The 21701-nt window shown below is 44.8% G+C and overlaps 1 long non-coding RNA gene across 2 annotated transcripts; it reads right to left on the reverse strand.

The window, feature by feature from the left end:
• Positions 1 to 10990: 10990 nt before the first annotated feature.
• LOC124081514 (uncharacterized) lies at positions 10991 to 21567 on the reverse strand. Of its 2 annotated transcripts, none has more exons than XR_009225254.1 (5): positions 21458 to 21567; positions 16073 to 16192; positions 15069 to 15144; positions 14551 to 14595; positions 10991 to 13134 (listed from the first exon to the last, which is right to left on the reverse strand). It is a non-coding gene; the product is annotated as an uncharacterized LOC124081514 (long non-coding RNA). The 2 variants fall into 2 exon arrangements; XR_006848064.2 differs by having other exon boundaries at positions 16033 to 16192.
• Between the last annotated feature and the right edge of the window lie 134 nt (positions 21568 to 21701).

Genomic DNA, 21701 nt, shown 5'->3' on the forward strand with positions numbered 1-21701 from the left:
ACTGGACTGACAAGTCACATTGTATTTATCCATTTGTCACCGAAGGAACATTGGGATTATTCTCTACTAAAAAAACCACTCATGTACATATTTTCACATAATAGACCTAAATATTTAGCCCCCAATTCTACCAGCTGGGAGACCCAACCCATTTCTGGGAGATTAAGAAAGGCTTTCCAATGGGGGTGAGCTTTGCTCTTGCCAAACAGATTCCTAAACATACAGATCAGGGCTTATGGTTAACATCTCGCCTGCTGTTTTTTCTAAGTTTTTTTCTGAAGGACTTTAAGCTTCAGACATGGGGTGGTACACCCCAAAACACTTGAGTGTACATTTTAAAAGCAAGGATACTTCCCTAGAGGTGATACTACTGTCACACCTGATGTAAGTTATTATATGTCTTTAATGTCCTTCAGTTTACATTCAAATTTCCCCAGTGGTTTCAAAGATGTTATTTACAGTTGCTTTGTTTTAGGGTGGGGGTGACTTTTAGCTTTCAACAAGAAGGGAGAGTGAGGAGGTTTTATGTGCCCAGAGGGATGTCTGAAGGGTGACAGTTAGGCCCTGTGGAAAATCCAGGAGCTCAGAGTTTGAGGATGTGAAAGCCCTGTGGGGTCAAAGAGACCCTGTGGTCCCTCTCGGTTCCTGGGTGCAGAGCTGACCTGCCCAGAGAACACAGCTCTGAGGAAATAGCCTATTGGGTCTTGCTGCGATCCCCAGAAGCTAACTGGACAGGAAGGCCTTAGAACCTTCTCCCCACCGAGGAGTGGTCAGTCCATCCATCTTCTGCTCCAGAAATTTCTCCCTTATGATTGATTCTGTCTTGCTCACCTTGAACTCACTATGGGGATGGGCTATGCCTTGGACTCTTAGGACAGTACTCTTTCTACTACCTCTCAGGATGAGGATGGTGTCCTTCCTCAAGACTGCTAGGATGCAGGGTGGAACCTGACAGGGTAACAGCTGTGGACAGAGCTCTCACTTCCCCAGAGCCCCGGAGCTCAGCCCTCTCGGCTCCAAGATGGGCTGAATGCTGCACGTCTGTCTGCTCCAGGTGCTGGGTAGAACACCAGAGAAGGAAACAGCTGAGGTGTTCTTTCTTTTTTTTTTTTTTTTAACAATTCTATTTTTTTTAAGAGAGAGAGAGAGAGAGAATTTTAATATTTAATTTTTAGTTTTCGGCGGACACAACATCTTTGTTTGTATGTGGTGCTTGAGGATCGAACCCGGGCCGCACGCATGCCAGGCGAGCGCGCTACCGCTTGAGCCACATCCCCAGCCCTGAGGTGTTCTTTCTGACTCCTGTCCTTTGAGAACACCTGGTGATCTGATGTGGGCTACAGATGACCTTTTCAAAGTCAAATCCTGCTTCCCAGTAAGTGGCCTTTCATCTGTGTTTCTGAGATGTTACTCTTCTCTCTTTGATGAAGCTTCAAACAGAAGCCGCTCCTCCACCTGACCTTGACCTGACCTTGAGTCCACTTAACAAAGTAGGAACTCACTGGATGTGCCAGAGGATTATTTAAAATGAGAGAGCAGAGATGGAGTAGTTGGACCCAGGGAGCAGCTGGCCTCTATGCTTTTACCCTCAGCAAACACTGGGAAGCCCAGGTGTCTCTATCCCCCACAAGCCTCAGTGCTCCTTGGTGCAGGGTGAGGAGAGGGCTTCCATATAAACTTCTGTATTAGTCAGCTTTTCATTGCTGTAACCAAAATACCCAATAAGAACAACTTATAAGAAGAAAGGTTGATTTTTGACTCATGGTTTCAGAAGTTTGAGTTCCTGGTCAGCCTGTTCCATTTCTCTGGACCTGTGGTCAGGCAGAACATCATGGCAGAAGGTTGTGGTAGAAAAAAATCTGCTCAATTCATGGCAGCAAGAAAGCCAAGAGAGAGAGAAGTTGAGAGAAGATGAATCCTTCCAGGGTGCACCCTCAGTGACCTATTTCCTCCAAGTATGTCCCAGTAGTTTTTCATTCAGACACCAATGGATTGATCCACTGATGAGACTGAAGCTCTCACAATCCAATCCCTTCCTCAAAGCCCCACCTGCGAACATGTGAGACTTCATTCCATATCCAACCACAACTTCTTTATCAGATTACTTCATTTCTCAAGACTTCAAGAGTTGGAAGAATAACCCAAGAGACTAGTTTTAGTCATTCATTCATTTACTTGTTTAATCATTCAATTCACATTTAGGAGCACATAACTGCGAGGTGCAATTCTTGGGGCTGAGGGTTCAGTAGTGAAAAAGACAAAGTTCCCACCCTCATAGAGCTGCAGTCTAATGAATTTATTTGCACTTAATTGGTTTCAACCAAAAAAACAAAATATTCAGACGATGATTTGTATCAACAGACCCATCATGGATAGAGCCAGCAATGCTAGGGCCAGTGACCAATTTGGTACCTGGGCCACCAGAATCATTTGAGTATCACAGCAGCCCTCACTGCAGGAACCCCCCTCTATGTCATCACATATGGGTCCCAAAGCCTTCAGACCTTGTCACTACCATTGGCCTTGCCTGTTCCTGAATCTCCCTTGAGCATTTGCTACTCATTCTTTCCCAGAGACTATCATTTCTGAATATGGTACAGCTTAGCCATGACATTGGTATTCCTCCTGGATTCACTCTGGAGGGACACTAGGGGGAAGGTTTGAACCATGTTTTGTTGTTGTTGTTTGTTTGCTTTGGTACTGGGGAGTGAATCCAGGGGCGCTTAACCACTGAACCACATACCCAGCCTTTTTTTGTATTTTTTCTTTAAAGACAGGGTCTCACTGAGTTGCTTAGCACTTTTGCTGGGGCTAGCTTTGAACTCATGATCCTCCTGCCTCAGCCTCCAGAGCCACTGGAATTACAGGCATTTGCCACCAGGCCCAGCTAAAACCATGTATTTTAATTGTAACCCATAAGTTGTTTTTTAAGATTTAAGGATTGTCTTAGTCTCTTCCTGCTGTTATAACAATATAACTTAGATTGGATGGCTTATAAATAGTTGAAATTTATTTCTGGGAAGTCTAGGAAGTCCAAAATCAAGATGCTAGCTGACTTGGTGTCTGATGAGGGCTCATCCTCTGGAGAGGAAAAATGCTATGCCCTCACATGACTCAGCAGTAAAAGAGACACACGAGTTCCCTCAATCCCTTTTTTTTTTTATTATTATTAGTTTTATTCTCTTTTGTTATGTGTGACAGCAGAATGCATTACAATTCATATTATGCACATAGAGAACAATTTTTCATGTCTCTGGTTGTACACAAAATAGAATCATACCATTTGTGTCTTCACACATGTACTTAGGGTAATGATGTCCATTCATTCCACCATCTTTCCTACCCCCGTGCCTCCTCCCTTCCCCTCCTTCCCCTTTGCTCTATCTAGAGTTCATCTAATCCTCCCGTGCTCCCTACCCCCAACCCCATTATGAATCAGCATCCTTTTATCAGAGAAAACATTCAGTATTTGGTTTTTTGGGATTGGCTAACTTCACTTAGCATTATATTCTCCAACTCCATCTGTTTACCTGCAAATGCCATAATTTTATTCTCTTTTAATACTTAATAGTATTCCGTTGTGTATATATACCACATTCTCTTTATCCATTCATCAACGGAAGGGCATCTAGGTTAGCTCCACAGTTTAGCTATTGTGAATTGTGCTGCTATGAACATTGATATGGCATGTCCCTGTAGTACGCTCTTTTTAAATCCAAGGAGTATAGACCAAGGAGTGGGATACTTGGGTCACATGCTGGTTCCATTCCCAGTTTTCCAAGGAATCTCCATGCTGCTTTCCATATTGGCTGCACCAATTTGCAGTACCACCAGCAATGTGTGAGTGTGCCTTTTCTCCCACATCCTCCCCAACACTTATTGTTGTTTGTATTCTTAATAGCTGCCATTCTGACTGGAGTGAGATGAAATCTTAGAGTAGTTTTGATTTGCATTTCTTTATGCTAGAGATGTTGAGCATTTTTTCATATATTTGTTGGTTGATTGTATATCATCTTCTGAGAAGTGTCTCTTTAGTTCCTTGGCCCATTTATTGATTGTGCTATTTGTTTTTTTTGTTTTGTTTTGTTTTGTTTTTTTGGTGTTGAGAGTTTTGAGTTCTTTATATATCCTAGAGATTAGTGCTCTATCTGATGTGTGTGTGGTAAAAATCAAGCACCTAGGAATTAAACCAGAGACACTGCACCTATTAGAAGAAAAAGTGGGCCCAAATCTCCATCATGTTGGATTAGGCCCCAACTTCCTTAATAAGACACTTATAGCACGAGAATAAAATCAAGAATAAATGGGATGAATTCAAACTAAAAAGCTTCTCAGCAAAAGAAACAATCATTGAAGTGAATAGAGAGCCTACATCTTGGGAACAAATTTTTACCTCAATCCCTTTTATAAGGACACACTTCCTACTTATGAGGTGGAGCCTCCTAAAGGTCGACCTCTTTATACTTCTGCATTGAGGATTAAGTTTCAAGATGAATTTTGGAGGGGCACAAACATCTCAAATCATAACCTGGTTGTACCCTTTAAAAATTATTTACCATGTCACTCGTGGTAGAGTGCTTGCTAGCGTACCCAAAGTCCTGGGTTCTATCCACACCCCCAGAAAAAAATAAAAAACAAAAAATAAATTATTTAAAGGCACCTGTATGAATTTAATAATAGTTAAAATAATCACTACGAATCATAGTCCCTCTACGTTGGACACAGCTTTAAGGGCTTTGAGTTTCACAAATATTAAATAATTATGATTAAATGTAATTATAAATGTAAATTGATAATTATACTAAATAGTCCTCACAGTAACCCTGTGAGGTCGATACTAATATTATCTTCATTCTACAGAGGAAGAAAGTGAGGCTTCTCGGGGTCAAGGGGCAGGGCCAGGAGGAAATCCACTGGCTGCCTCCAGAGCCCTGCTTCGATGACACATATGTCACTCTTAAATGTATTTGAAACAATGCCACACTCAGGAGGAAGTTTTCCAGACTCATCAGGAAGGGGACAGAGACTGGCAATTCTGGAAAGGATGTCACCTAGGGACTCCCAGGCCCCCAAATCCAGCAGGCTTTTGTCATTCTCAGATTCCTTGGTCAGGCCCATGCCACCTGCGGCAGAATTTCTGGGTCCAAGAGGGGAAGCTCATCATGTCTGCGGTCCCTAAAGGGTTCTGTGCATGTCACTCAGGCCCAGCCCCTGGTAGCCTCGGGTTACGCCTGCCACTTCCTAGTAGAAGCCTCAGCCTGGCAAAGCTGAGTGACTTTAACAGGACCCTGTTTAGGCTCCTTACAGGACAAGTGTGACTTGGGAAGGATTCCCATGTGGGTGCAGTTACCCAGGGGGACCCAGGTGTGGGCTCCTCTCGGACTCCGCCCTGTCCCAGGTGACTTTCCAGTGGACAGGCATCGGGGTTTCTCTGCACTGGGGGTAAACACTGGAGCAGGTCCTGTCTGAGGGTTGAACAGAACGAGACAAGTTTCCAGAAGGACTCACACCAAACAGAGAACAGCTCTGAGGAGGGTGGGCTCCAGGCATGGAGAACGTGTCATGGACTAGTCATTCATGTTGTTACCAAACCCAGGTCTGGAAGCTCAACCCAGGGAGAAACCAATGGGGGGGAGAGGTGGGAGTCCATGCTCCCATATCAACCTCCCAACTCCAGGAAGTTGAAGGATCACAGATGGAGATAGGAATTACGAAGGAGAGAGACAGGTTAATAAAGGGGAGGAATGTTCACATCTTTTCTGGGAATGGGCAGAGATCTTCCAGGAACTGGGGTGCCACCTCTTTTCCTTCCTCTCATGGTCTGGTGTTTCCAGTCATGGCGGCTGGTAGGTGTCTTTAGCCTAGAAGTGGGAGGGGAGAGGCAAGCCTAGGTCAGGTTAACCTGGGATTATAGTTCTATATAATACATTTTCAAACAATCCACATGCCCACACGCAGAGCTGAGTAGCATGTGAGTCAAAGGTTAGGGCAGCAAAGGAGACAGACCGTCTGAAGGCAGAGATGTTGAGCTTTTTCCTCTTGTTCCAATCACCCATGGGGCATCTGCTGGCCCAAGTGAAGAGGGAGACTAATGATGTATTGCCCAGCTGTGTGACCTCCGAAATGAGTGATCTTTACATCAACTCAGAGCAAATGAAGCTGGAGAGTGTGTTTAGGCTTTTCCTCAGTATCAATATGACATATTGGAGCCACATTCCTCACCTGACCACAATTACATGAGGCCCTTGGGATACCCGCTGATGCCATAGACTGAGATGGATTTGGGGTTTGAAGCCCCAGGGCTGGTGGTCCTATGTGACATTAATACTACTTGCAGAGTTATTTCATCATCAGTTTAATTCTTCACTGGTTGGTTTGGTTTTTTTGTTCAAGAACAGTTGCTCAGTTTGACCACACGGTAGCGCTAATGGGCTTGGTAGCAAATACCAAGGAGGGCGTGGTCGGCATTCTAGGCTTAAAAAAAGAAAAATCTCAAAATTGCCCCTTTCCTAAATGATCCAACCTCAGATTTTTTTTCCCCCAGATTTTCTGCAATAAGCTCTCACACCTTTTATGATAGCAGAGTGAGGGGAAAGGGAGATGATAGGAAATCACCACTCAATGATAAACATTTTATTTTCCTTACTGGTTGTTGTATGGTATGTATAATTATCATTTGAAAACTTGACATTACAATAATTTTCAGCATTACTATGCATTCTTCATAAACAGGTCTACATTACAATGAGTACAGATTGAGGGCTTACTGGGAACCAGGCAAGCTGGTTGTTGGTTTGTGTATATTTTTCCTTATCCTCAAATGACAGTGCTTCTACCATGAGGTGGATATGATTATTACCACTGTTTCATTGGTCATTACCATGACTTAACTCTCTGACTAGTGTGTCCATTTAATTTGGTGCCAGGTTTCGTTATTATCTACATAGCAAGAGCCCAACAGGCCCAGAGAAAGGCCTTCGCCATCTCTAGGTGGACATCGTTCCTCAACAGTGTTTATTGAGGGCCTGTGATGGCCTGGTCTAGGGGAAGGAGGGAGCCTGGTCCTGCCCTCCAGGAGGCTGTAGTCCAGGGGGAGAGATCAATAGAGCCACCAAGCAGATACACAGTGGGCAAGAGAGGACCAGGGGGACCTAGGAGACTCGCAATTTATAAGCCAGGGCCAAAGAAAGTGGTTGCTAGGGTAACGAGCTTGATTTTTGTCTTTGGAGAAAGGAGAACATAAATCCCAGATTCTGGCGGAGGTGAGAGGGTCTGAGAAGCAGGAGGTGGGTAGTGATGAAAAGGTGGGGATTCTGTGTGGCGGGATCTCCAGAAAGGGAGGAAAGGCCGAGGGGCTTCAAGTTGTTCCCTGGGGCAGTCTTTGTCAGCACAGAGATTAACAGAATTATAAGCAGATACATGAATTCTGTAGCTGAGTTCTTGAAATGAGATCCAAACCCAGCTAGGCCTTGGGCGGTCCCATCCTTCAGGGCAATGGTGAGCAGGTCATTTCCATGAGTCTCCTCCCTGCTCTTCACCCAAAGGCGAGCTCCCTGCCGGTGAGCACCAAATCCTCTTATCAGGAATCTTATTTCTTTGGCATCTAACTTTTCTCAGTTGCTCAAACACCATTAGAGCAGTAATCGTGGTCACTGAGAGGAGAAAAACACCAGAAATCCTCTAACTCCCTGTTTTCAATTTTTTTTTTCCTTTTCCATCTCTGTTCCTGTGTACAAGATGAAGAAAACAGGTTCGTGGGCACATTGGTGACTATGGTGGACATCCTATGGCCTGTCCTGCTCATGTTCCCACTCATACTTCCTGGGACCAGAGGATCAGGTTGGATCTGCAGCATATGAAACAGACCACCAGAAATATATGACCTGGGACTCTGTCCACCACCACCTAGAGAGAATCCCAGAGACCAGGCCAAGATGACGAGGCTTGGATGAGTTGAGACTTGGCCAATAGATGAGTCGAAAGACAAAATTACAGCAAATTTAAAGATTTAACAGGCTTTTACTTGCATTTCATGGATAGATTGAGAGTTGCCTGGGCAATAGCTGAATAGTAGATTTTGTAAGGTGAGAACAAGGAAATAGAACAATGGGGAAAAAAAAGATTGGTTAACATCAGGTTATTTCAGGTTACTTTTTCTGTAACTTCCTTATTAGGCTGGCTCTGGTGGACCAGAATGTCCAGTTTGCAAGAAAAACTGGTCTCTCTTGGCATCTACCAGCTTCCCTAAATTCTCAGTTTCATCATGTGGCATTTAGCTGAGTGACTCCATTTTGGTCGGGTCTGGTCTGTTGGGGCCTAGTGCAGGAGCTCAGACCAATACAGTCACCTTCCATAAGGCTCTTATTGAACAAGTGTTTTAAAAGGATTGAGAAAGGATCAAGGAAGACAGACTGAGAGGTGTGGCACTGTAGAGAGCACCGTGATCTGACAGAGCATCAGGTTCAGGGCGTTGATGTTGGCTGAAGCCACTTTGGAACAGGTTGGAGAGGACAGGAAGAAGGCTCTTTCGAGCTTTTGCTGTCGAGGACAGTAGAATGGGGCAGCAGGAGGAGGGGGTAATTTCTCAGGGGAAGAGAGTTGAGTATATGTTAATGGGAATGAGCCAGTGAACAGGAACAAGCTGTGTGTGCAGGATAAAGAGGGCGGTGGCTGCAGTAGGTGGCTCTCAGGGAGTCAGAGGGGCCAGGCCTTCCCTAGTATCAAGGATAGAAAAGAGAGAGGTTGTGTCCAGAGGCCACAGGTATATGGACTTGTGCTGAGGACGTGTGTGCGTGCAAGCACAAGTGTATGTGGGGGGCGGGGGGTTCTGGACCCCACTTCCAGGAAAAAGGGAGGCAAGAGCATCAGGTGGGAGGGAAGATGCTGGGTTCTGCATAAAGAGCACCCACCATTTTTCTCAGAGAGTGGGGACATGAACTTACTTAGCAAGTATAAGCTTGCTGGGCAGGTGCAGTGTCCATTTAAAGTTTGGAATTATCAATTTAAAGAGGAATCATTGAGTAAACACAGGTCATGTGAGAGATGATGGTGACCATGGAGACAGAAGGAAACAGGTTTGGAGGTGCCCAGTATGGGACTCACTTACCGGTTGGATGTGACCTAGAAGGGGCAACTCACCTTGATGTGAGCAAATGTGTAGAGGTGCCATTGACAAGATGGGGAGGCAGGGGCCGAGCTCTGCTTGAGACATGTTAGCTGGAGGTGACTATTGGCCTTCGAGAGATGAGACCAAGCAGGCCCTTGGATCAGTCTGGGGCATAGGGTGGAGGCTGGGATTTTTCTCCTTTGTTTTATAGTATGAAAACTACACCATGAGCTAGACTGGGATCTATGACAGTTACCATCATAATTGGCACAAAAGCAGAGGAAGGACTTTGGCATTTCCTGCTAGACTCAAGCTCCTGGTGGCAGAGCCCGGGTTTGCAACCTGCTGTTTCTCCAGCACCTGGCAGGGCTTGTAGGGCCCATCATGTGCTTAATCAGAATTTCTTGCCTGGATTGACGAATGACATCTAGTTCCTCCCAACCTCCAGAAATTGAGTGATTTCTTAAGTCTGGGACAGGTACCTTCATAGCCTAGAGAGGGAGGCTTTACCAATTATAATAATGATGATGGTTTGGGGATGACTTACAATCAGGAAGGACCAATTGCTCTCAATAATGATTTAAGTGGGTCACATGAGGATTGCTCAGTGTGACTTAGGAGGCAAAATAGGTGTAGGAGGGTGGGGTGAGGGGTTGGAAATAGAAGGGAGGCAATTCCAGTTCCACCAGTAAGCTGGGGTTTGCTTTGTGACCTTAGGCTAGCTACTTGACGTCTCCTTTCCTTTTTATTTATTTCTTTTTTGATGGGAATGATAGAGATCTCCCCTACCTCTAGTGACTATGAGGCCTGCTAATGAAAGTAACTGTGTAGCCTCTGTGGCAAATAAAGGGACCTAATAAACCAGAGGCTGAGCATTCCTTCACGAAGCAGAGACCTCCTCTCTGTGTCAGGAAACAGCCCAGGTCCTGGACTCTGGGAAAGAGGTCAGTCATTTTCCAACCAGTATTCAGCTACAGGATTGGCCAGAGGAGGGCCAAATGGCAAATGTAGCTTGCAATTGATCTGTCCCGGGGACCCAATTTCCTCTAATGAATGGAGCAGGGACCACTTGTAAGGTGGAGGTCCTCTGCTGCTCTCTTCCTGACGAGCTACACAGACCCATGATAGAAATCACCAGGACCGTTTCACGAGGAGGCAGGTGCCTGGGGTATTTGAGCATGGAAGGAAGAACCAGCTGGGGTGGGGGGCAGGGGGTGGTGGTGGTGGTCAGAGATGCCACAGACCCTGAAGTCTTCCTGCAAGGATAAAGTGAGAGCCCTGGCAGGCCAGGTGGGCACACACAGCCCAGCAGGGAAAGGGAGAAACACAGAACGGAAGGCATGAGTTGGCCCAACCTCTGCACTTTTATAGAAGAGGAAGCTGAGCCCCATCAAGCGCCATTCATTTACTCCCCAGATATTTCTCAAGAGGTAATTACATGCCAGGGGCTCGCCCAATGTTAGGGTTAAAACATTGCTGCATAAAACATCACCCCCAACTCACAGGCTCCACACAACAGCCATTAGAGTATCTCCCGCATTTCTGAGTTGAAGGAGTTGGGCTGTGTGTTCCTCACCCTGGCATGCTAGCCACCACTGCAAGTGTCTAGGGCACGGCTCAGCTGGGCCTCCACAGTGGCTTGCCCACCGGGGTGGGTATTTGAGCTGTTGGCTGGGAGGCGAGCTGGGGATTCCACCTGGGGTGCCTCGGGTCTTTTCCTTGTGACTTCTCTATGTGGCTTGAGATTTTTTTTTCCTGTTCCAGAACTACTTTATTATTTCAGTAACATTCAAAAACCACAAGAGAAAACAAGTTTAAATGAGTAGGGTGAGGATATACAGAATGAAAGTTTTCTTGAAAAGTTTTCATAAAAGAAGTCAGAAGTAGGTATTTAATAATTTTAATAATTTAGAATAATGTAAGTGAAAAAGTCCCCAAAGAACACCTTTACTCTAGTTCACTATTCCTTGTTCAATTTAAACCAAAAGAGAAGTGTTAATATAATGTACTTTCCATAGACAAGAAAACATCTTAAATATTTGTTAACTCAATAAAGCTCTGCAATATATTAAGTATGGATTAATATTCATGGTATAATTGTGAATTAAGCCTAGCATTGAAGGAGATTAATTATGCAGAATAGTACATAGTTTTTTGTGGGGGGGGTACAGGGGATTGAACTAAGAGGCACTTGGCCACTGAGTCACATCCCCAGCCCTATTTTGTATTATATTCTGAGACGGGGTCTCACTGAGTTACTTAGTGCCTCACAGTTGCTGAGGCTGGCTTCGAACTAGTGATCCTCCTGTCTCAGCCTCCAGAGTCACTAGGATTACAGGTATGTGCTGCCACACTTGGCAGGATGGCTTGAGCTTTTAACAGCATGGTGGCTAGGCTGTAAGAGCCAGGAAGCAAAAGCTTCAGTCCTCTTGAGGCTTGGGCTTGGAAGTCCCAGAATATCATTTCTACTTCATTTTATTGGTCAAAGCCAATCATAGGGTGTATTCATTAAGTATGTTGCATAACAAATAATCCCAAGAGTTAGTGGTTTAAGTTGACAATAATCATTTACCTCTCCCATTTCTGTGCATGGGGGAGTACAGAACAGGTTTTCTGACCATTTCTGGTGTGGGGACTCTCAGAAGATGCAGTTAAAATGTCAGCCAGAGCTGCACCCATCTGAAGGCTTGACTTACAGGACCACAGAACCCATTTCCAAGATGGCTCACTCATACAGTTGGCTAATTGGTGCAGGCTATAGGCAGGAGGCCTCAGCTCTTCTGCACATAAACCTCTCCACAGTTTGCTGGAGTGTCTTCACAACATGGCGGCTGCTTTTCCCGGATGGAGTGATGTGAGACAAAGAAGCCTGAATGCCCTGTATGAGCTAGCCTGAAACATCATACACTGTCTCCTCTGCCATTCTCTGTTTGTCACACAAACCAACCTTGGTCCGTGGTGAGAGGAGACTATGAAACAGGGCAGGAATGACCAATAAGTGAGGATCAATGGGAGACCATTTTGGAGACTGGCTATCACACAAGCCCAGTCCAAGATTCCAGAGAATGGAAAAATAAGTTGTACCTGTGGATGGAGAGAATGACCGTCTCTAATCCACTGAGCCAGACTGTATGGATTTAACAGAGGATCAGTCACGGAGCTTATTGTCTAGAGGACCACAGAGAAAACTAGTGGCCGAGAATGGATGTTTCTCTCCTCTTCATTATAGGTAAACCTGAGACTCAGGAAAGGTGAGACATACAGCAAGTGGCAGAGATGGAATTAATGATCAGCTCTTCTGACTCCAAGTCAAACCCTTCTTTGCCTCATGCGATATGACTGTTCATATGCAATAATGTTAAGTTTTATAGAGAGAATACAAGATTGTATATGGTTCAAAAAAACAGTTATGTAAAAGAACAAAGGGAAACATCATGTTTTGATAATTGTTAGAAGGCTGGAAGAAAATGGGTGTTTTCTTCCTTCTGTGTTTCTATATTTTTTATCTTTTAATATTCTAAAATGAGCTTCTATTGCATTCATAACAGAAAAACCCAAACCATTTCCTGCTGTGGTGGATCGCAGAGGCACAGCAGGAGAGGCGGTTGCTGGGGGGTTGGAGGTGGGGGTGGAGTCCTCCACCTGCCCCCCCCTTCCTCCTCTGCCTTGGCACAGTGGGATATTTATGGTGTCTCCAGCGCATGCTTCTTGAGTTCACCTGTGAAAACCAAGCTGCCCTCTCAGGTGAGGTGTTGAGGAAGAGCCTCCTGGGAAGGAGGTGTGGGTCTCTGATCTGCCAGGGGTGAGTTGTTTTCCCAGTGCTGTTTGCCCTCCTTCTCCTCCTCCTCTTTGGACTAGGGATGGAATCCAGGGGTTCTTTACCAAGGAGCCATCTTCAGTCCTTTCTTTATTTTAAAACAGGGTCTCTGCTAAGTTGCTGAGGCTGTCTTTGAACTTGGGATCCTCTTGCCTCAGGCTCCCAAACCACTGGGATTGCAGGCATGCACCACCACACCCCACTCCTTCTTCTTTTTTAAACATAAAAATTATAATTAGTTGTGCATATTAACTGTACCCAATAGTGGGTTTCATTGTGACAATTTCACAGATGCATGTAACAGACTTTGGTTGTGTCCACCCTCCCCATCCGCTCCACCCTGTCCTGTTCCCCTTTCCTAGTAGTCTCCCTTCTGCTTTCACATCATACTTCTTTCTCTTTCTAGATTCTACAGATGAGAGAAAATATGTGATACTTGCCTTTTAAACTTTTGCTTATTTAACTTAACATGACAAACTCCAGGTCTATCCTTTTTCCTCCAAATGACATGACTTTGTTCTTCTTTATGGTTGAATAATACTCCACTGTGTCTATATACTGCACTTGATTTTTCCTCCACTGTGTCTATATACTGCACTTGCTTTTTCCATTCATCCACTGATGGGCTTTTTGATGGTTAGACCTATAATGCTGTTTTCTGGTCCAAGATCAGGGTGACTCTCTCAAATATAAGTTTGTATACCAGAACAATGAGAGAGATTATTTCCAGGGTGAAATCCTGGAAACCCCAAGATCTACAGTCACTATAAGACAAGAGCCTTTTGGTTGTTTCAAATATTAGAAGTGTTTTTTGGTTTCTTCCATGGGACATCTTTCACTTCTATTTTTTTGAGACTTAAGCACATCACCCCATTGAGTTCTTACATGCATCACATTCTGTGCTTAGTAATTTTCTCTAGAGTAAAAAACAATAGCAACCATTAAATTGGGCACCAATTATGTAAAGATATTGTGTGTTTTACATACATTAAATTTTTTTTTTTTGGCCATACTGGGGATTGAACTCAGGGTGCTTTACCACTGAGCTACATCCCCAACCATTTATTATTTTTTTTTATTTTGAGTCACGGTCTTGCTAAATTGCTGAGGCTGGCCTTGAATTTACCATCCTCTTGCCTCAGCCTCCTGAGTCACTGGGATTATAGGAATGTGTCATCACTCCCTGCAAACAATTAATCTTTATAATAATATATAATGTGAACACCTTCAATTTGTAGATGAGGAAGTTGGGGGTCAGGGAGATTAAATAACTTCTCCAAGGTCACATGACTAGAAATGATAGAAGCAGGCCTACAACCCAGGTCAAGATGGGCCCACAGCTACTAGCTTAATGCTTCCTTAAAAAGAATATCATAACCAGACCAGGTGGTACACACCAGTAATACTAGCAATTTGGGAGGCTGAAGCAGGAGGACCACAAGTTTGAGGCCAGCCTCAGCAATTTAACAAGACCCTCGGAAGCTTAATGAGATCCTGTCTCAAAATAAAACATAAAAAAAGAAAAGAGATTATGGCTCAGTGGTAAAGAGCCCCTGTTTGTCTCAATCCCTTTATAGGTAACCCTGGCCAAAACAGATTTAAATATTTTCTGGGCTTAAGCTCTCACCTGAATGATCATCCTTGTCTTCTGAATGGAACAGATGCCGAGTATCTGCGTGGAAATGGCAAAGGTTAATTGAGTCCATCATTTCCATTCACGATTCTGTTTAACAACCTGGTAGGGAGCAAATATTTCCCACTTCTGGCTACTCTATATCATGAGGTATCAATCACCATTTCAAGGTTTAAACAACCAAACAATGCCCCAGTCTGTGTTTAGGTGTGTGTGTATGTGACTTCAAGTGGCCAATGGAGCCTTCCACCTCTGTAACTTAAGCTGTGATGTGTGCAGATGGGGTTTAGCCACTGCAGGGTGGAAGCCAGTACCTGTGGGTTGTGATGCTGACCCCTCCATCCCTGGAGTTAGAACTGTGCTCCAGGGTGATTCAGGGCAAACTCAAGATCGGATTTCCCATGCTGGAGTAGAGGCAGGAGGATGGTGGTTATGAGCAGAAGGCCTTGTGGTTGGAGGGCAGCAAGGCTAGTGGGTATAAATGGTCAGCTTTCCGTTACTGTAACACATACCTGAGACGAATCAACCTTCAGAGAAAAGGTTCCTTTTGGTTCACCATTTTGGATGATCGACCCTGTTGCTTTGGGCCTGCGGTGAGGAAATACATCTTAGAACACATGGTGGAGCAAACTGCCCACCTGATCGTATTGATAGTATGGCATTGAGGTTCCCCAGGGGTTAAAAGGGCCTATTCTTGCCCCACAGCTGCTGGGCTTACCTCTGAGGGAGACTAATGACCTATCAACTTGTCAGCCTTTCTCTGATAGAGGTGGTGTGACAAGTCCACCTGGCCCTGCTACAGATGGCTTCATCTCTATCCCTACTGTTCTCCACACACCACCCCGTACTTCTTGAAAGAGAGAGGGAGAAGGAGGAGCTGGGGTCCCATACACCAAGTGACCAGAAGACCACCCCCCAGGCCCCATCCCTTAAAATTTCTGCCTACACCCAACAGCACCAATGTGGGGACTAAGCCTTTGTCACGTGGGCCTCTGGGGGACATTTAAGATCCATATAAGAGCCAGGTGCAATGGCACATGCCTGCCATCTCAGCAACTCAGTCTGAGGTAGGGGGATGGCAAATTTGAGGCCAGCCTGGGCAAACTGGCAAGATCCTCAGCAATTTAGTGAGACCCTATCTCCAAATTAAAACAAACAAACAAACAAAACAAAACAAATAAAAAGGGCTGGGGTGTAGCTCAGTGGTAGAACACCCCTGAGTTCAGTCTTCAGTATAGCAAAAAGATACTAAAGGCAGACCAAAACCACCATGGGGTAGCCATGCTGAGGTGCTAGAGGAAGGGTGGGGCATTGAAGACTGACGGTGGATTCCTTCTCCCTACTGAGCGTTGGGAAGGACCCTGAGAGGCAGGCACACAGTCAGGAGGGAAAGGGAGGACAGGTCAGTTTTTCTCCCTAGAAATTCTACTCTGACCCTGCTCCACATCAATTAGAAGCCATTGTTCCCCAATGGACCTTGGAACGACAGAACTTTGAGACAGTTATATTTAATAACCGTGGATCTCAGGCTGGAACTGTGGCTCAGCAGTAGAGTGCTCACGTAGCACGGGCGGGACCCGGGTTCGATCCTCAGCACCACATAAAAATAAAGGTATTGTGTTTTGTCCATCTACACCTAAAAAATAAATAAATAAATATTAAAAAAAAAAAAAACAAACCTCGGATCTCACATGCTAACCAGCAAAGTGAATAATCCATTGCTCATGGCTCCTTTATGGCAGGAATTACTCACATGAGCATCAATCTGAGGGTATATAAAGCTTCTGAAAACTTTCTTTTTGGGTAACTTTAGAAACTACTTCTGTGGCACACAGGACCTTGTCACCCTCAGAATTATTGCCCTGTGGCCACCTGGTCTTCTCTGAATGAGCACAAAGTCTGGTTTTGCCATCTTCCCTCCTGTCCACCCTCTCCTTGGGCTTCCCACAGCCCTGGTTCTGCCTCAAATGCACCAGCCCTTGGGGCTGCCCGGAATTCTCCCTCTCCATTGGCAGCTCCCTCTTTTATTCCTCTCAGTGGCCTTTCCAGTCCTCACTGCTTCCCACAAAGCCCCCTGGTTATCGCTTCCCCACCCACTCCCAAGAGATGGCTTTCCTTCCTACTTATGAGCTAAAACCCAGACGCCACCAGGCAGGAGTTTCCCTCTGCTTCCTGTCTTCCGCCTATGAATGACTGTGCACCCCACCAACCCGGCATCCAGCTTGTCTCCAGGAAGAGAAGACCCTCTTCCTGCTCGGGTAACTCCTACCCCCTGGATGTCTTTCGATCCTGTCCCATTCATTCTTTTCTTTTCTTATTTTTTAAAAATATATTTTTTTAGTTATACATGGACACAATATCTTTATTTTGTTTATTTATTTTTATGTGGTGCTGAGGCTTGAACCCAGGGCCTCGCACGTGCGAGGCAAGCACTCTACCACTGAGCCACAACCCCAGCCCCTGTCCCATTCATTCTTTGTCCCCGCTTTAGTACTTCTGCTCAGCCTGGCTCTAGAGAGCCTCTGTCTTTCCAGCCCCAACTGCATTGATATTGCCGATGACCCCAAGTAACCTTCTCTGTTGCAGTTTGGTTTTCCTGGCGCTGGGGATCAAACCCAGGGCCTCACCCATGCTCAACTGCACACTTATCCACTGAGCTACACCCCAAGCCCTAACTTTCTGATTTCCAAATCCCAAGAAATTCTAGACTTTTCAGACCCTTTCTGACTTGACACCTCTGAGCCACGTGTTAGTGTTGGCTCCTCTGTCCTCCAATCGCTTCTCCCTTTGCTTTGGTGACAACATTCTTATTTGGGTTTTTATCACTTTTCTGGTTCCTCTTAAAAACTTCCATCTGGCTACCCTAGAAATGGTATTGAGGTTCCCCAGGGGTCATAAGGGCCAATTCTTGCCCCACAGCTCCTGGGCTTACCTCTAAGGGAGATGTAATGATCTACCAACGTGTCAGCCTTTCTCTGATAGAGGTGGTGTGACAAGTCCACCTGGCTCTGCTGAAGATGGCTTCATCTCCATCCCTACTGTTCTCCACACACCACCCCGTATTTCCTGAGTGCTTGGTGATCACTGATTAATATAGTACAGCCTGTGGCACTGGATTCCTAACCTTTGTTAAATGTATAAGTGGATCGATTATTTTTTTTTATACTTCTTAACTGTTTCTCCCTCCAAAAGTACAATGCAGTGTCAAAAATGGAATTAAAGATTACAGAGTACCTTTGGTTTTGTTTTGAGATTCAGGAAACAATAAGGATTACCTTGAAATGTCATAACTGAAAATAATTCAAGTATGCCAAAACCCACGAAGGTTTAACGGATAGCTGAAGCCTGGATTGAGAGAGTCTGGGGTGAGGCTGGGAGAAGACAGAGTCATAATTTGGGCTTGGATTTCTGTGATTTAAGATCCTAGAGCTGGGGATGTAGCTTAGTGGTAGAGTGCTTGCCTACCATGTACACAGCCCTGAGTTTAATCCCAAGCACCAAAAATAAAGAAGATCCTATTGTAGAAAATATTAGTTCACTTTGTACATGCTATGCATATAGAACAGCTGTTTGGGGGACAAAGTAAAGATCTTGCTTGATATTTAGCACCCTCACTCCTGACCTTTGTCAGAGGCCACTGCAATGAGTCACAGACACCAAGCTCTAAAATCATTCTTTTCATTTGTGTGTTCAAAGTATCTGCACATATGCTTCTTGACTCATGATGGAGTTATAATAACCCCACCATAAACTGAAAACGTGTAAGTCAAAAATGCACTTAATACACCTAGTCTACTGACCATTGTGGCTTAGCTCTCTACTGGCACAGCTCTGTACTGTAGAGTATTGGTCAATTCCTGTCAAGGTCATATGGCTCATGGGAGCTGGGCTCACTGCCAATGCCCAGCATCAAGAGAGTATCCTACCACATATTTCTTCCCTAAGAAAAGATAAAAATTCAAAGTGTGGCCTCTACTTAATGTCGATTATGTTCATGCCATCGTAAAGTAAAAAAAAAATCATTGGGTGCAATGGCGCATGCCTGTAATCCCAGTGGCTTGGGAGGATGAGGCAGGAGGATTGAAAGTTCAAAGCCAGTCTCAGCAACTTAGAGAGGCCCTAAGCTACTTAGCCAAACCCTGCCTCAGAGAATAAAAAGGGCTAGAGATATGGCTCAGTGTTTAAGTGTCCCTGGGTTCAATCCCTGGAACCATATAAACAAATAAAAATGATACATAAAACCATCATAAGTTGAGGACCATCTGTAGAGTCACACATGTTCTTCATTTAATTTGATTTTCATGCCAGCCTAAGGAGACAGAATTTATCGTTCCCATTTGATAGATAAGCGATCTGAGACTCAACAAGATTTAATTATATAACTTGGTCAAATCAAGGTCAAGCTAATGGTAAGTTAAAAGCAATGGAACTTCAACTCTAAGGCTGTCCTATATTATATTTCCTTTGGATACAGATTAGTGATATTTGCTTCTTTTGCTTTTTGAAGTTATTCATCCTGTTTCTGGCAGCAAGAAGGCATTTTGGCAGGCACTGTTAGGAAGAACCTCGTCCTTAGGGCCATGAATACTGGTTCTTCCTTTAACTGGCCCTGCTATTTGGACATATCACCAATTCTCTGTGAGTTTCAGTTTCTGCATCTATAAAATGAAGAAAATAGCAATCATATCTACCCCATAGGGTTAATGTAAGGTTTCAGTGAATTAATATATATATAGGAATTGGCACAGTATCTAAAGCAGAGTAATCTCTTAATGAATAGGATGTTTTAATATTTTGTTATCATATGTTCATTTATTTTCTTAAAGCACCTGAATTCCTCACTTTTCAAAAGGAAGAGCTCCTTCTTAGTGTTCATGCTGAATCTTTCTACCCTTTGTTTGAGGTCATGTTGATGACATGTTGATTAATCTAAAATCTATATAAAGCTGGATATGGGCAAGGGGGGAGGTGGGTACTCTAAGGGGCATACTGCTAGCTTCCAAGGGCCCTTGAAAGAGTGTAGATCTAGGCACCACCTTCTGAGTTGGGGGTTTGGAGATGTGGCCCAAAAGAGTTTCAAGCTGTAGCTCCATAAATAACTGCCATTGGTGCACATTTCTAGGTATCCATGATCAGAGTCCTCTCCTATCATGAAATTCCTTTCTTTTGGGAAGGCCTAGGCATGTAAGTGGTGATCCTAGTGGGTGATGCCTGCAACCTGGAGATTCAATTCTGACAAGGTCAGTCAACCTGATGCACAGGCATCCCTATCACATGCAGAGCAAAAAAGGGTTGTTGTATGGAGGCCACTCCAAGAACTAGTAATCTGTGTGGGAAGGGGTTGACCTCAAGTCCAGGACAGTGATTTCTGGGTACCCAGGTGTCTACTCTGGGACAGGGAAAGGAATGTGGCCTGGTGGGTGGTCAGGGCTTGATGACTTCGCAATGAGGCATTAAAGGGATAGGGCATCCTACCAAGGTTATGACAGGCCTAGAAATGAGAATGAGCAAGGGTGTGTTTGCCTTAACAATATTTACACATTGTCTCAAGAACAAGGATGACTTCCTTGAGTTCTAGGCCTTGACCTTGCCCTTCCCTCTCCCAGGATTTCAAGTTTTCAGCTTTTGCTTCCAGATAGAATGCTTTTCTAAATTTGGTTCTTGGCAAGACCCATTCAGGGAACGGAACCATTCTGAGTTTCTCAGAAGGTGACCTCTAGCTGTATCAGCAAGTCCCCCCAACCATACTTATTTTGAGGATAAAAAGGAGTTTGGATTTATTTTGGGCAGTTGAATTTGGATTTCATATATTTTTGAAATATACATGTGAGCGTGGTCTTTGGAGCAACCAGAGACTCTGAGGGGAGGTGTTGAAAAATAAATGCATATTTCCCCCAGGCTGACCAGATACAGTGGATTAAAGACTCTTGGGTGGGACTTAGGGAATCTGCATGTTAAATTCCTCTCAGATGCTGATACTAATGTTTGGGATCTACTGACAATATGATGAAATGTGGATAAGAGAACTCTCCAAATATGTCAATGTGGTGTGCCAGTTCAGCTTGCTACCTCAGGATCACAAATGAGACAGGTAAAATGGGCTGGATCAGCACCCCAAGAAGCCCATTCTTGTTTGTTTGTTTTTTTTGGTGGGGGTGGGGGGATGTCCTGGGAACCCAAGGAGTGTTTTACCACTGAACTACATCCCCAGTCCTTTTTACTTTCTATTTTGAGACAGGGTTTCAGTAAGGATTTGCTAAATTGCTGAGGCAGATATTAAACTTGCAATCCTCCTGCTTCAGCCTCCCAAATCGCTGAGATTACTGAGTATGTGACATAGGGGAAGCTCATTCCAAGTGAGAATTCACCTCTAGAAGTTACTTTTCCTCTCCTGGACTCAGACATTGCCTCTCTAAAAATGAATATATTAGATGAGTTCTAAGCTCTTATACCTAGTCACAAGTCATGCATGGTGGTGCACATCAGTAATCCCAGCAACTCTGGAGACGAGGAAGAAGGATCACAAGTTCAAGGCCGGCCTTTTATCTTAGTGAGACCCTGTCTCAAAATTAAAAAAAAAAAAAAAAAGATGGGGATGTAGTTCAGTGGTAAAGCGCCCATGGGTTCAATCACAGTTCAAAAACAAACACCAAAGTAACAAAAAACTAACAACAGATTCCGTTTGGAACTGGATGTTGCAGAAGTGTGGGGGAGACTGGTAATTTGTCTTTTAAAGCCAATTTCTGAATTTGGACGGGGACAGATGTGTCTGACGAACTAGACATCATTGATTCTCGGAGCCTCAGTTTCCCTCTGTCAGGGGCATTTGTTGCTAGGATGCAGGAAGAGGAAATTAAGAAGTGCAAAAACCTAGGGAAAGCGCCAGGAGAGGGAGGCTCACCTGGGATTCTTTCATGTAACATCCCACACCCTGCTGCCTCCAGCCGCCGCCCCTTCCTCCGGTCCACAGGGCAGCGGCCCCTTTAACAGCCCAGACGAATCACCCGCCTATTTCCACGGCCGTTCCTCGGAGCGCGGTAGGGGTTGGATTGGTCGGGCCTAGAGCGCGGCTTGCTCCGCCCCGCCGCCCTCTGGTTGGCGGCAGTGGCGGCGGGCGCGGGGCGGGTCCGCCGGCGGGGCGGGGC

This window comes from Marmota monax, unplaced genomic scaffold (assembly GCF_021218885.2).
Source record: "Marmota monax isolate L192 unplaced genomic scaffold, Marmota_monax_Labrador192_F-V1.1 WCK01_AAM20220418_F8-fsc00285, whole genome shotgun sequence".
NCBI classification, from domain to species: Eukaryota; Metazoa; Chordata; class Mammalia; order Rodentia; family Sciuridae; genus Marmota; species Marmota monax.